A 15248-nucleotide genomic window follows, 5' to 3' on the forward strand; every position below is an offset into this window, starting at 1 on the left:
GGACTTTATGGCATATTAAACACTATCACAGGAATAAATGTTTTATCTTCCACTGAAGCAGGTCATGAACTGGTCATTTCTCCACTCATTGGCAGCAATGCGAGGGACTGTTAAATAATGGAAATCAGCATAAATTAAACTGAACAGAACACGGTGCTAATCGGGTATAAGAGACGACTCTGTTTAAAGGAGATCAACAACTCGGAGAATATTCATGGTCAGGTTACTACTTTCCGATTGTGTTTAATCTCAGAGTGAACAAAACATTCAGTGAATATTTTTTTTGCACGGAACACCATTTAAAACGTTTACCTCATCTGCGATTAAACATTTATTGTTTGAATGGATAAATCCCATTTTGTCCATTCATATTCAGGTTAATCTGCCCCACACAGTGTTTGGCAGCAACCTGCCGTCTGCAGTCAGGGAGGATCGAATGTTCAATGTTGTTTTACAGGAAGCATCTGGATGTATTTTCAAAGATCTGTTTCCTCAGTACTGACCGCTTGGCTGCAAGCCAACTTCAAACTCTTAACATTTATAAACAAACCTGCCCAGCAAAAGTACTGGAGATAATTTTATGTTTTAAATTGTTAAGTTATTTGAACTATTCCCATCTCTAAGGAAAGGAGAGTTATTCAGCTTTTAGAACATAGAACATAGAAAAATACAGTACAGAACAGGCCCTTCGGCCCACGATGTTGTGCCGAAACTATGTCCGAGATTAATCATAGATTATCATATAATTTACAGTGCAGAAGGAGGCCATTCGGCCCATCGAGTCTACACCGGCTCCTGGAAAGAGCACCCTACCCAAGGTCAACATCTCCACCCTATCCCCATAACCCAGTAACCCCACCCAACACTAAGGGCAATTTTGGACACTAAGAGCAATTTATCATGGCCAATCCACCTAACCTGCACATCTTTGGACTGTGGGAGGAAACCGGAGCACCCGGAGGAAATCCACACACACACGGGGTGGATGTGCAGACTCCGCACACACAGTGACCCAAGCCGGAATCGAACCTGGGACCCTGGAGCTGTGAAGCAATTGTGTTATTCACAATGCTGCCTTTAAGAACAAATTAATTTACACTCCATTATTCTACCGAAATCCATGTACCTATCCAATAGCTGCTTGAAGGTACCTAATGTTTCCGACTCAACTACTTCCACAGGTAGTGCATTCCATACGCCCTCTACTCTATGGGTAAAGAACCTACCTCTGACATCCCCCCTATATCTTCTACCATTCACCTTAAATTTATGTCCTCTTGTAATGGTTTGTTCCACCCGGGGAAAAAGTCTCTGACTGCCGACTCTATCTATTCCCTGATCATCTTATGCACCTCTATTAAGTCGCCCCTCATCCTTCTCCGTTCTCATGAGAAAAGGCCTAGCACCCTCAAACTTTCCTCCATTCCAGGCAACATCTTGGAAAATCTCCTTTGCACCTTTTCCAAAGCTTCCACATCCTTCCTAAAACGAGGCGACCAGAACTGCACACAGTACTCCAAATGTGGCCTTACCAAGGTTTTGTACAGCTGCATCATCACCTCACGGCTCTTAAATTCAACCCCTCTGCTAATGAACGCTAGCACACCATAGGCTTTCTTCGCAGCTCTATCCACTTGAGTGGCAACTTTCAAAGAACTATGAACATAGACCCCAAGATGACTTTGCTCCTCCACATTGCCAAGAACCCTACCGTTAACCCTGTATTCCGCATTCATATTTGTCCTTCCAAAATGGACAACCTCACACTTTTCAGGGTTAAACTCCATCTGCCACTTCTCAGCCCAGCTCTGCATACTATCTATGTCTCTTTGCAGCCGACAACAGCTCTCCTCACGATCCACAACTCCACCAATCTTCGTATCATCTGCAAATTTACTGACCCACCCTTCAACTCCCTCATCCAAGTCATTAATGAAAATCACAAACAGCAGAGGACCCAGAACTGATCCCTGCGGTACGCCACTGGTAACTGGGCTCCAGGGTGAATGTTTGCCATCCACCACCACTCTCTGACTTCTATCGGTTAGCCAGTTCGTTATCCAACTGGCCAGAGTTTCCACTATCCCATGCCTCCTTACTTTCTGCACAAGCCTACCAAGGGGAACCTTATCAAATGCCTTACTAAAATCCATGTACACTACATCCACTGCTTTACCTTCATCCACATGCTTGGTCACCTCCTCAAAGAATTCCAATAAGACTTGTAAGGCAAGACCTACCCCTCACAAATCCGTGCTGACTATCCCTGATCAAGCAGTGTCTTTCCAGATGCTCAGAAATCCTATCCCTCAGCACCCTTTCCATTACTTTGCCGATCACCGAAGTAAGACTAACTGGCCTGTAATTCCCAGGGTTATCCCTATTCCCTTTTTTGAACAGGGGCACAACATTCGCACCTCTCCAATCCCCTGGTACCACCCCTGTTGACAGTGAGGACGAAAATATCATTGCCAACGGCTCTGCAATTTCATCTCTTGCTTCCGATAGAATCGGTGGATATATCCCGTCAGGCCCGGGGGACTTGCTATTCTCAAGTTTTTCAAAATGACCAACACATCTTACTTCCTAACAAGTATCTCCTCGAGCTTATCAGTCTGTTTCACACTGTCCTCTCCAACAATATGGCCTCTCTCATTTGTAAATACTGAAGAAAAGTACTCGTTCAAGACCTCTCCTATCTCTTCAGACTCAATACCCAATCTCCCGCTACTGTCCTTGATCGGACCTACCCTCGCTCTAGTCATTCTCCTATTTTCTATTTTCTAGCCTCTCTTAGCAACACGAGCCGGCTGGAGGATCTCTCCCACACCTCATAACATTGTGATGTAGGATAAAAATACAATCAGACTATCAGACAGGGGATACATTTTGTAGTCGATAAACATGTACATTTTTGTGTTTTTCTCTTTATTCTTCCATGGAATGTGGGATTCACTGGCAAGACCACCATGTGTTCCCTGTTCCTAATTGCTGTTGAACTGAGTGGGCCAGCACAGAAGGAACTGAAGAGTCAGATATGTTGCTGTCCGACTGGAGCCACATGAAGGTGAAGCCTGTGGTGATATGCATCACTGTAAATACACAAGGGGTTAATGTAAATACATGTAGACTAGGTAGACACTAGAGGGAGCACCGGAGACATGACACAGAGACTCTCAACCAATAGATCAGTTAGATAGGACACGACCAATGGGCATTCACGATACACACTGAGGTGACACCACCACAGGAGGGCATTCCACCAATCCATATATAAAGGACACAACACACATGATCTTCCTCTTTCCAGTGGAGACAGTCAGTGAGTAGAGACACAGGGTTGATTCAAGATCACTCCCACCACGTGGATTGTAGCACACTGGTTAGTCAGTCTGAGTAGCTATAGAAGGATTAACAGTCGTGTGGAACCCGAGTAATAGAAGTGTAAATAGTTTAATAAACGTGTTGAAGTTATCTCCACGTCTGAACCTTCCTTTTTCAAGTGCACCACAAGGAAGCCGCTTATGCTACGCTTAGACCATAACAAAACATGGTACCAGAGTGAACTGTTTCAATCCATATAGCCATAACTCAGCGTACAGTGACAACCAGCAACAATACCCAGGCAAGATGTTCGAGATCCCGGATCCGAAGCGGCTCCAGTGCCATGGCGATCTCCGTGAAAACTGCTGAGCATTCCGGCAAAGGTTTGAAATCTTCCTGGTAACAGCCAACCGACATACGTGGCAGATGCTGCAAAGACAGAGCTTCTGCTCACCGGTGCCAGAGCCGAAGAAATCTTCAAAACGTTCAAGTTCTCCAACAGGCAAAACAAGAGCAACTTCCAGGCAGTCCTGGACAAATTCGGTAAATACTGTGAGAGCTATCAGAATATGTTTGAAAAAATAAATTACTCGATAATTTCAAGAAGTTACGAGATGTGGTGATAAGCCTGTATATAATATTACATGTACTCAGCAGTGTGACCTCCCACCAGTAGTTGGCATCAGGCATCAGTCAGGTGACATTCGGCTACCAGCAGAAGGTTGTCAGGCATACACAAGGCCAGTCGCACATAAGGGTAGTTCCAAGAGAGTCTAATGTAGCTCTGTGATAACAGTCTGTGTAGCATTCTGATCATTGCCTTACCACGTGTACATTAATAAATCATTGTTCTGGCTAATTCACCAGCAGTTCTGTAGAATCATTGCAAGACAAGATCACAGAACACAACACGAGACACCATATTCTGCCAAGAATATGTGGGCTTGGCATTGGAGTAATGGTATTGCTACTAGGCGAGTAATCCAGAGAGCCAGGTTAATGCTCTGGGGATCTGGGATCGAATCTGCCTATGACAGATGCTGAAATTGAATAAAAGTCTCGAATTAAAAGTCTAATGATAACACTTGATTGTTGTGAAAACTCATCTGTTTCACTAATATCCTTCAAGAAATCTGCTCTCCGTATGTGGTCTGGCCTACACGTGACTCCAGATCCACAGCAATGTTGTGGTTGATTTGTAAGTGCCCTCTGAAATAGCCTCACAAGACACGCAGTTCAAGGGCAATTGGAATGAGCAGTAAATGCTGGCCCAGCCAGTGACGCCCACCTCCCATGAATGAATAATTTTTAAGAAGACTCTTTTCAATTTGAAGACGAGTAAGAAACTGTCTTTGGATTGGATTTATTGTCATGTGTACCGAGGTAAAGTGAAAAGTATTGTTCTGCGTACAGTCCAGACAGATTGTTACATACATGAAAAAACAAAGTGCGGATCTTGGCAGTTTGCTCAGTTCACAAAATAATTTAATGGCTTTGTAGACGTAGATTAAGATTTTAATCACCATCCGAAACATATCTGGACGGCTCATATAGACAGACACAAACAATACTGTAACTGAATTAGAGGAAATGTTAGAGATTTAACAACCACATTTTTGAAAGATTCGTCCTTAATGATGGAGAAACAGGAAAAGCCACTCGGGGAGATGAGGAAATCCAGGCTCAGTGCGGATTTGCTGTCACCCCTCCTTTCTTATACATGAACGGGATTTAGGCTGCAGAACATTTCACACCAAAACACAGAGTGGTCAAATATAAGCAACATATAATTCTCAAGTAACTTCCATTTAACTATATTTGACTTTGTTCAAAAGCTGTCTGAGGTCAAACTCGACAATGATTCATGGGATTTCTGTTACCCAGTGAAACGCTTTCTTTTCTTGGTCGTCATGTTTGCAATTCAATGGTGTATATTTCAGAGTGAAGACTCGAGAGCTATTCAATTCAAAATGAAGTCATATATAACAAATAAATATACTGACATTCTACATCGAATAACAAAACATATTGAGTAAAATTGGTGGACGATAAGAATGATGCATGAATGATTGAACAGAGAGCATTGTTCCGTTAGATATTTGCTGAACAAATGCTAAAGTTCAATATAAGTTTGATATCTTATGGTCTTACAAGTTGAGACATCTGTTTTAAAGGAACAGCTGTCTTCATGTAATAGGTGACCTGGCCTCCCAAGACTGTGCAGTTGAACGTTGCACAGGTCCATTGGTACTGTGCTACCAGCTGTTTCTGTAGCATGGAGGTTATCACATTCACCTAACCCGCCAAAGGTGCCTGGTTCGAAACTGGCAGAAGCATTTAATGCTTCTCATTTATGATGTGGCGATGCCGGTGCTGGACTGGGGTGGGCACAGTAAGAAGTCTTACAACACCAGGTTAAAGTCCAACAGGTTTGTTTCGAATCACTAGCTTTCGGAGTGCAGCTCCTTCCTCAAGTGAATGAAGATGTGGGTTCCACAAACACATATGTAGAAAAATTCAATGATGCAAAATGGTATTTTGAATACATGTCTTTGCAGGTAATTAAGTCTTTACAGGTCCATACGGTGTGACTGGAGAGAGGGATAATCACAGGTTAAAGAGGTGTGAATTGTCTCAAGCCAGGACAGTTGGTAGGATTTCGCAAGCACATGTAATGTAACATGAATCCAGGGTCCCAGTTGAGGCCGTACTTGTGTGCGGAACTTGACATCAGTTTCTGCTCGGCCATTCTGCGTTGTCGCACATCCTGAAGGCCGAACGCTTACCCGAAGATCAGAGGTTGAATGCCCTTGACTGCTGGAGTTCTCACGTGTAATGGTGGTACCCATTTTGATGATCTGGCACGTCTTGCAGAGGTTGGCATGGCAGGGTTGTGTGGTGTCATGATCGCTGTTCTCCTGAATGCTGGGTAGTTTGCTGCAATCAATGGTTTGTTTGAGGTTCCGCGGTTGTTTGGAGGCAAACAGTGTTGATGGCCTTGGCAAGATGCTGGTCTTCATCGATGACGTGTTGAAGGCTGCGAAGAAGATGTCGTAGTTTCTCCGCTCCAGGGAATTCATCAGGCAAATGAGGCACTGGGAGTTTTTCCACAGACTCCAAGAGGCCTACAGCGAACCCAATGAGACAACCAATGAACCGGAACAGCAGAGCGAGAGATCTGTGGAACTGGAAGATCCAGCCAACAGGAAGTACTGGCAAACCTCACCCAGTGAAACAATCCGATCAGCTGATTCTACAGCTCCTCTTCCACTAAACCACTCAGTAAAACTGCCTCGAAGACCTTCCTTGTCCAAATTCTGAACTCATATCTTTCTCCTCTTTTCCTGCTGTGTCCCATCATGCTCTCTCAGTGCTCATCTTGTCTGTGAGACTTAGCCTTTGCTCCTTTGACCCAATTCTCACTAAACTGTTTAACATCGAACTTCCACAACCACATAATTTACAGTGCAGAACAGGTCATTCGGCACATCGAGTCTGCACTGGCCCTTGGAAAGAGCACCCTTCTCAAGCCCACACCTCCACCCTATCCCCATAACCTAGTAACCCCACTTAACCCTTTTGGACACTAAGAGTAATTTAGCATGGCCACTCCACCAAACCTGCACATCTTTGGACTGGGGGGAAACCGGAGCATCCGGAGTAAACCCACGCAGACACGAGGAGAACGTGCAGACTCCGCACAGACAGTGACCCAAGCGGGAATCGAACCTGGGACAGTGGAGCTGTGAAACAACTGTGCTAACCACTGTGCTACTGTGCTTCCCCGGATTTATTGGATTCAAGTTCAAATACAAGCCACGATGAAGCATCTGCCGTGGTGGGGTTTGAACCTGCATTCTCAGAGAATTGTGCTGGGTCTCGGGATTACTCATCCAGTGACAATACCATTACACCATCACCTCCCCAGTCAAGTGCTTTGCAGAGCTCGTCCGGGATATGAACAGGGGACCTGTCACATTTTGGAAACCCCCTAAGCGAAAATCATACCCCACGGTTTCGACAGTATCGCCATGGAGTCAGTGCCTTTGTCTGTTTCCTCTTTAGACAATCAAGTGAAGTTTGGTCCTCACACAGAACACGTGTATGGTTTCTCCCCTTAGTGAATGGTGTGTTTTTTCAGGCTGTAACTGGTTAAAGCTTTCCACAGTCCGTCCACTGGAACACTCTCACTCAGGTGCGTGTGTGTCTCGGTGCTTTTCCAGTCACACTGATGTCTGAAATATTTTCCCACAAACAGAACAAACATTTTTCATTCGACATTTATAGTCTGAGGATATTCAGGTCCTGATCAATTGAGTGACACTGTTGGATCTTAATGTGATATTTGGTTTGTGTTTCCTGTTTGAAAATCCTCTCTTAAACATAGAATATAGAACAGTACAGCACAGAACAGGCCCTTCGGCCCTCGATGTTGTGCCGAGCATTGTCCGAAACCAAGATCAAGCTATCCCACTCCCTGTCATTCTGGTGTGCTCCATGTGCCGACCCAATAACCGCTTGAAAGTTCCTAAAGTGTCCGACTCCACTATCACAGCAGGCAGTCCATTCCACACCCTAACCACTCTCTGAGTAAAGAACCTACCTCGGACATCCCTCCTATATCTCCTACCTTGAATCTTATGCCTCCTTGTAACAGCTACATCCACCCGAGGAAATAGTCTCTGAACGTCCACTCTATCTATCCCCCTCATTATCTTATAAACCTCTATTAAGTCGCCTCTCATCCTCCTCCGTTCCAAAGAGAAAAGCCCTCGCTCCCTCAACCTTTCCTCATAAGACCTATCCTTGAAGCAGGGCTTCAAATGAAGTTACTGTGAAAAGCCCCTAGTCACCACATTCCGGCGCCTGTTCAGGGAGGCTGGTACAGGAATTGAACCGTGCTGCTGGCCTGCCTTGGTCTGCTTTCAAAGCCAGCGATTTAGTCCAGTGTGCTAAACCAGCCCCTCTAACCAGCCCCCTTACAACATTGTAGATAACCAACACCAACTCCCCATTGGGAGGAGCTTGTTACCCATTATTCAGAATGGAGACACCGTCCATCAAACTGTCCCAATGTCTTACTGATGAGGCAGAGCAGCGGCAGAGAAGAAAGAACGGGGTGGCACAGGGGATATCACTACTGCCTCACAGTGCTAGAACCTGGGTTCAAATCCGACCGTGGGTGACTGAGTGGAGTTTGGATGTTCTCCCCATGTCTGTGGGGGTTTCCTCAGGTGCTCCGGTTTCCTCCCACAGTCCCTTTCACTTTCTCTCTACTCCAATAGAGGTGAACCAGTTGGGTTTCTATGCCAATCCAGCAGTTCTTGTGGTTACATTTTCCTGTTGCCGGACCCACAAATTACCAGATTGATTCAGATCAAGTTCACAACCTGCCTTTTTGTGGATTCTCCCTCACTCCCTTTTTTCTATTTTCAATCAATTTCACAGGGTATTACAAGGGGAGGCTTTGCAATTGGGGAACTGACATCGAACATGATATCAGAATCTGATGGAGACAGCCAATTTATCGTAACCTGAACATCATTGGATTTTGAACATGGAAGGAAAAAGCACCGATCACAGCGGGAAGAAATTGTACCATGTGTCCTGTGTGTGGACAAGATTTCAGCCAATCATCTGGATTTTCGGAACAGAATTGCAGTCATGACAGGGAGATGCCATGGAAATGTGGGGATTGTGAGAAGGGATTCAATTACCCATGCCAGCTGGAAATGCATCGACGCAGTCACACCGGGGAGAGGCCATTCACCTGCTCCCAGTGTGGGAAGGGATTTGCTCACACATTCACTCTGCTGAGACACTAGCAAATTCACACTCAGGAGAGGCCATACACCTGCTCTGTGTGTGGGTTGGGATTCAATTGGTCAACTAACCTAGCATTACACCAGCGAGTTCACACAGTTAGGAAACAGAAACTAAACATCACATCAGCATCTAACACTCACCGAATTTATCGTAAACTGAATATCATCGGATTTTGAACTTGGAAGGAAAAAGCACCGTTCACAGTGGGGAGAAACCGTACACGTGTTCTGTGTGTGGACGAAGCTTCAGTCGATCATCTGGCCTTTCGAAACATAAATGCAATCACACCGGGGAGAAACCGTGGGAATGTGGGGACTGTGGGAAGGGATTTGATTAGCCATCCCAGCCAGTAGTTCATCGGTGCACGCACACTGGGCAGACGCTTTTCACGTGCTCTGAGTATGGAAAGGGATAGACACACCAACATATTCACGCTGGGGAGAGGCTGTTCACCTTCTCCCAATGTAGGAAGGGATTTGCTCATTCCTCCAATCTGCTGAGACACCAGTGAGTTCACACTGGGAGAGACCATTTAAATGCCCAGACTGTGAAGATTGTTATAAAGATTCTGGGGATCTTAAGAGAGACTATTCAGATGCTCTCATTGTATCATAGAATTTACAGTTCAGAAAGAGGCCATTTGGCCCATCGGGTCTGCACTGGCCCTTGGAAGGTGCACCTGACTTAAGCCTATACCTCCACCCTAACCCCGTATACCAGTAACCCCACCTAAACCTTTTGGACAGTGAGGGCAATTCAAAATGGTCAAGCCAATCCACCTAACCTGCACATCTTTGGACTATGGGAGGAAACCGGAGCACCCGGAGGAAACACAAGGAAATACGGGGAGAATGTGCAGACTCTGTACAGACAGTGACTCAAGCCAGAAATCGAACCTTGGACCGTGGAGCTGTGAAGCAACAGTCCTAACCACTGTGCTACTGTGCCGCCCAATCAGCAGCTTACCACTCAAAAGTCTGTGTTCAGCCAATCGTCTCACCTCACTGGACAGCAGCGTCTTCACACAATGGAGAGGCCATTCACCTGCTCCCAGTATGGGAGGGGATTCACTCAGATTCCAACCTACTGATGCACCAGCAAGTTCACAAGTAACTTCAGTGATTGGATTGTTTTGCGAATCACAGCCTGGACTGAACCATATTCATTGGGGTCTGTTTCTCCCACAAACTCCGAAAGATGTGCTTATTAGGTGAATTGGACATTCTGAATTCTCCCTCTGTATACTCGAACAGGGGCCGGAATGTGGCGACTAGGAGATTTTCACAGTAACTTCATTGCAGTGTTATTATAAGCCAACTTGTGACAATAATAAAGATTATTATTATGATGTTCATAAACTCCAACCCTGTTGTAAGAAATTAAATTCTGAATAAAAATCAAGTCAAATCAGTTTGTGTTAATCATAGTTACTCAATGGGCGGCACATTAGCACAGAGTTAGCACTGTGGCTTCACAGCGCCAGGGAGTCGGGTTTAATTCCTGTCTTGGGTCACTGTGCGGAGTCTGCACGATTTCCCCGTGCCTTTGTGGGTTTGCTCCCGAAAGACGTGCTTGTTAGGTGAATTGGACATACTGAATTCTCCCTCAGTGTACCCAAACAGGCGCCAGAATGTGACAACACGGGGCTTTTCACAGTAACTTCATTGCAATGTTAATGTAAGCCTGCTTGTGACAATAATAAAGATTATCATTATTATGACTGTGGAATTAATTGGATGAATCTTCCAAAGAGCCAGCACTGGTATAATGGGCCAAATAGTTTCCATCTGTGCTGTATCGTTCCATAGAATAATTAATATTCAACAGGAACAGTAGTAAGCCATTCAGCCTTTCAAGCCTGCTCCTCCATTTAATAAAAAAATGACTGATCCAACAGTAAGTCCATTTTCCTGCCTTCTCTCCTTAACCCTGATTTCCCTTAATTATTAAAAACCTATTGCTCTCAGTCCTGAAAATGTTCAAGGACATCCACCCAATATTTACCTTGTCTAACCCTCTAAAACTCTTATATGTTTTAGTCATATCATTTCTCATACTTCTGCACTCCTAGGAGTACAGACTCAACTTGTTTAATCTTTCCTCATATGGAAACGTCTCCATACCCGGGATCATTGGTGTAAATCTCCTCTATACTGCCTTCAATGATATATCTTTCCTTAAATGAGGGGTCCAAATCTCCCTTGAATAAGCACCCGCATCACATTTGCCTTCCCTATTTCCTTCTGCTCCTGTATGCTAGCTTTCTGAGCTTCAAGAACCCCAAGTCCCTTTGGGCTACAGCTTTCTGCAGTCTCACCATTTAAACAAGAATCCGCCTTCTCATTCATTCTTCCAAAATGAACAACTCATATTTTTCCTCATTGAATTGCAGTTCAGCATCAGTTAATAGAGAAGGAGAGGAACCAGTGACTGTGGGATTGACGCAGACAGACTTAGCACCCTGAGAGGAGTCAGGGAAAAGTTGGAAAACGTTTTTAAAAACTAATCATGTACCGACAAGAAAATAAAGGTATTTTAGGAATGGAATACAACAGCGCAGATATTCACAAGACTGTAGGTGTTGTATTTATTAATTTCTTTGAATTGCGTAACTAAATTTGTTTCCTTCTGTTTGGATACTTCAATGGCGCTGCTGTTACCCAACATTCCCTGCGGGGGTGAATGTGCCCTATTCACTGAGAGAGGCCAATACGCAGGCGCAGTGCTGAATTCTCCGGAACATGCGCAGTGTCACCTTGCTCAGAGGCGGGTGAGTGCGGGAGAGGTTTTTGTTAATGGGAGAGAGCGGGCGGGGCGGGGCGGAGGGAGGAATGGAGCCGGGAGGTGAGGGAGCGGAGGCTTCATAAACACCCGGGATGGGCCCCAATCCCAAATATGATCCCGCAGGTCCGGAGTTTGTAGCTCGGAGGCTTTTTCCTGAGAATAGGCCCAGGTTTAAAAACCATCTTGTTTCAGCAGGAGCAGTGCGCATGCGGGACTATTTGTTGTACGTAGTGGAGTGGGCGGGGCTTCAGGGTCCCAGTGACCAGGAGAGAGAATTTCTGACTCGTTGATCTCAATCTGCTAATGGATGGGAAATGCCTCAACGAGTAAATAACGGCTGATTAGAGGAGGGTGATTGAGGTGGCGGAATGGACGTGGAGGCTCCATAAACACCCTGTGGAGATGGCAGAACAAAATTAAGAATCTAATGTTTAATCCGGGGGGGGGGCATCTGGGAGACTGACATTTGGGGGGGGGGGGGGCAGGAGTGCGCATGCGTACTGTCAGCAGGAGGAGAAAATGTTGTGAATTTCTCTTCTAGACTGACAGTAAAGAATTCTGGAAACTCCTTTTACTGGAGGTTAGAAGGGGAGGATTTACACAAAGCAAACTCAAACCAAGAGAAATGTTTTTCTCTTCTGAATTTTTAATCCTGGACTGACAGTGATGACTTTTGACAAGACATTAGGAAAGCAGAATTTTAAGGTGAAAAACTCACCGAAGATTCACTTCAAAACCTGAGAGTAACTCCGTTTATTAATACCTGAATGTAAGTGTTTCTGTTTTATTTGTGGTTCAAGATTTAAACATCTGTGTAGCTGGAAATAGGGTGGAGCAAGATTTACAAACAAGGATATTGCTTAACCGGGACCCAATGTAGATCAGTGAGCACAGGGGTGACGAGTGAGTGAGTGGGATTCAGTTCAGGGGGCATGGCAGCAGAAATTTGGATGAACTCAAGTTTGGCAGGTTTCCTACCCTAAACAACATCACTGAACTAGTTTGGTTTTTACAACAATACAGCAGTTTTTATGGTCACTTTTTCCGAGTGTCGGCTCCACAAATGACCAGATTCATTCCGCTCAATTTTACAACCTGTCTCTGTCTCTTTGTAGGTTGGCACTTACACCTTTTTCTGGTTTTAATCAATTTCACAGGGTGTTAGAAAGAGACAATTTTCAGTTTGGAAACGCGAATCAAATATCACAACAGGATCTGATTGAGTCGCCCAATTTATCGTAACCTGAATATCTTTGGATTTTGAATATGGAAGGAGAAAGCACCATTCGCAGTTGGGAGAAACTGAACACATGCTCTGCATCTGAACGAGACTTCAGTCAATTGTCTGACCTCTTGAACCACAAGTGCAGACACAACGGGGAGAAAGCATGTACATGTGGGGACTGTGGGAAAGGATTCAAATATCCAGTTGAGCTGGAAACTCTTCGGCGCAGTCACACTGGGGAGAGACCGTTCACCTGCTCCACATGTGGGAAGGGATTCAGTCTGTCTTGCAACCTGTTGGCTCACCAGCGTGTTCACTCTGATGAGAGACCTTTTAAATGCCCAGACTGCGGGAATTGGTATAAAAGTTCCGGGGAAGTGATGCGCCATCAACGTATTCACAGTGGCGAGAGACCATTCAGGTGCTCTGACTGTGGGACTGGGTTCAGGCAATTATCTGACCTCTATACGAATTCACACTGGAGAGAGCCCGTTTTCCTGCAACGAGTGTGGGAAGAGATTCAGTCGGTCGTCATGCCTGCTGACACACCAGGGAATTCACACTGGAGAGAGACCATTCTCCTGCTCTGTTTGTGGGAAGGGATTTACTAATTCTTCAGCCCTGCTGAAACACCAGCGAGTGCACACTGGGGAAAGGCCATTCACCTGTTGTGTGTGGGAAGGGATTCACTGGATCAACTGACCTGCTGGAACACCAGCGTATTCACAGCGGGGAGAGCCCATTTGGCTGCTCCACGTGTGGGAAGAGATTCACTCAGTCATCAACCCTGCTGACACACCAGCGAGTTCACACTGGGGAGAAGCCATTCACCTGCTCCATATGTCAGAAGGGATTTGCTCACTCATCCACCCTGCTGAGACACCAGCGAGCTCACAAATAACTGTTTTGATTGAATTTTGCTGTTTATCCATCTGTCCTTTAGGATTTGTTTCGGAGTTTAAGAAAATCCAGCCCTGTTATAGGAATGAATATTACGGTTAAAAGTCAAATCAGTTTTGTGCTGAGCACACAGTGTGTTAGGTCTTTTTAATATTTCCAACATAAGTTAGTTCCTTTTGAAGGGATCTCCCTCTCCCCTCTATTCCCTATCCTCCCCTCCAGAAAGACCCAGGAGCCTTGAGTCCTTTGAGGATATAATAAGCAGGGTGGATAAAGGGAACTAGTAGACACTGTGCGTTTGGATTTCAGTAAGGTACCACATAAAAGGTTACTGCATAAGATAAGAGCTCATGGTGTTGGGGGTGATATATTCGCACAGATCAAGGTTTGGATAACTAACAGCAAAGAGTGAGTTGGGATAAAGGAGTCATTTTCAAATTGGCACACTGTAACAAATGGACTGCCCCTGGGATCAGTGTTGTGGCCACAACTATCTAGATCAATGCTCATGCTTAGAACCATAGAAGTTGTACAGTGCAGAAGGATGCCATTCAGCCCATTGAGACTGCACCAACTCTCTGAAACAGCACCCTACCTAGGCCAATCCCCCACCCTATCCCCATAACCCACACATCTTTGGACACTAACAGGAAATTTGGTATTGCCAATCCACCTAACCACATCTTTGGATGATGGAACAAATTGCATTGGAGCTAAATTTGCCAATGGACATGGCAGTGCTTGTTGAGAGAGAGCAGTTAATAAAACAGAAAGTATTGTAGGCTTTATTATTAAGGGCATTGTAAGGAAGTCATAGACATAGAACATACAGTGCAGAAGGAGGCCATTCGGCCCATCGAGTCTGCACCGACCCACTTAAGCCCTCACTTCCACCCTATCCCTGTAACCCAATAACCCCATCTAACAGTTTTGGACACTAGGGGCAATTTGGCCTGTCCAATCCACCTAACCTGCAAGTCTTTGGACTGTGGGAGGAAACCGGAGGAAACCCATGCAGACACAGGGAGAAAGTGCAGACTCCGCACAGACAGTGACCCAGCGGGGAATCGAACCTGGGACTGTGGCGCTGTGAAGCCACACTGCTGACCAATGTCTTGCCATGCTGCCCTACATTTGTCCGGATCAAACTCCATCTGCCATCTCTCCGCCCAAGTCTCCAAACGATCTA

The 15248-nt window shown here is 45.3% G+C and overlaps 1 protein-coding gene and 1 long non-coding RNA gene across 2 annotated transcripts in view; both read left to right on the forward strand.

Annotated features, from left to right (window-relative positions):
- Positions 1–9709, forward strand: part of LOC140419216 (uncharacterized) — a 222947-nt gene extending 213238 nt beyond the window's left edge. Inside the window, exon 4 of the mRNA XM_072503003.1 lies at positions 8773–9709. The gene's annotated coding sequence lies outside the window, so the exon portion shown is untranslated. The remainder of the gene's footprint in view (positions 1–8772) is intronic.
- A 2765-nt stretch (positions 9710–12474) lies between these two features.
- Positions 12475–14184, forward strand: LOC140419217 (uncharacterized). The gene is made up of 2 exons (XR_011945617.1): positions 12475–12703; positions 13092–14184. It is a non-coding gene; the product is annotated as an uncharacterized lncRNA (long non-coding RNA).
- Positions 14185–15248: the final 1064 nt, after the last annotated feature.

The sequence above is a fragment of the Scyliorhinus torazame genome, chromosome 5 (genome assembly GCF_047496885.1).
Source record: "Scyliorhinus torazame isolate Kashiwa2021f chromosome 5, sScyTor2.1, whole genome shotgun sequence".
NCBI classification, from domain to species: domain Eukaryota; kingdom Metazoa; phylum Chordata; class Chondrichthyes; order Carcharhiniformes; family Scyliorhinidae; genus Scyliorhinus; species Scyliorhinus torazame.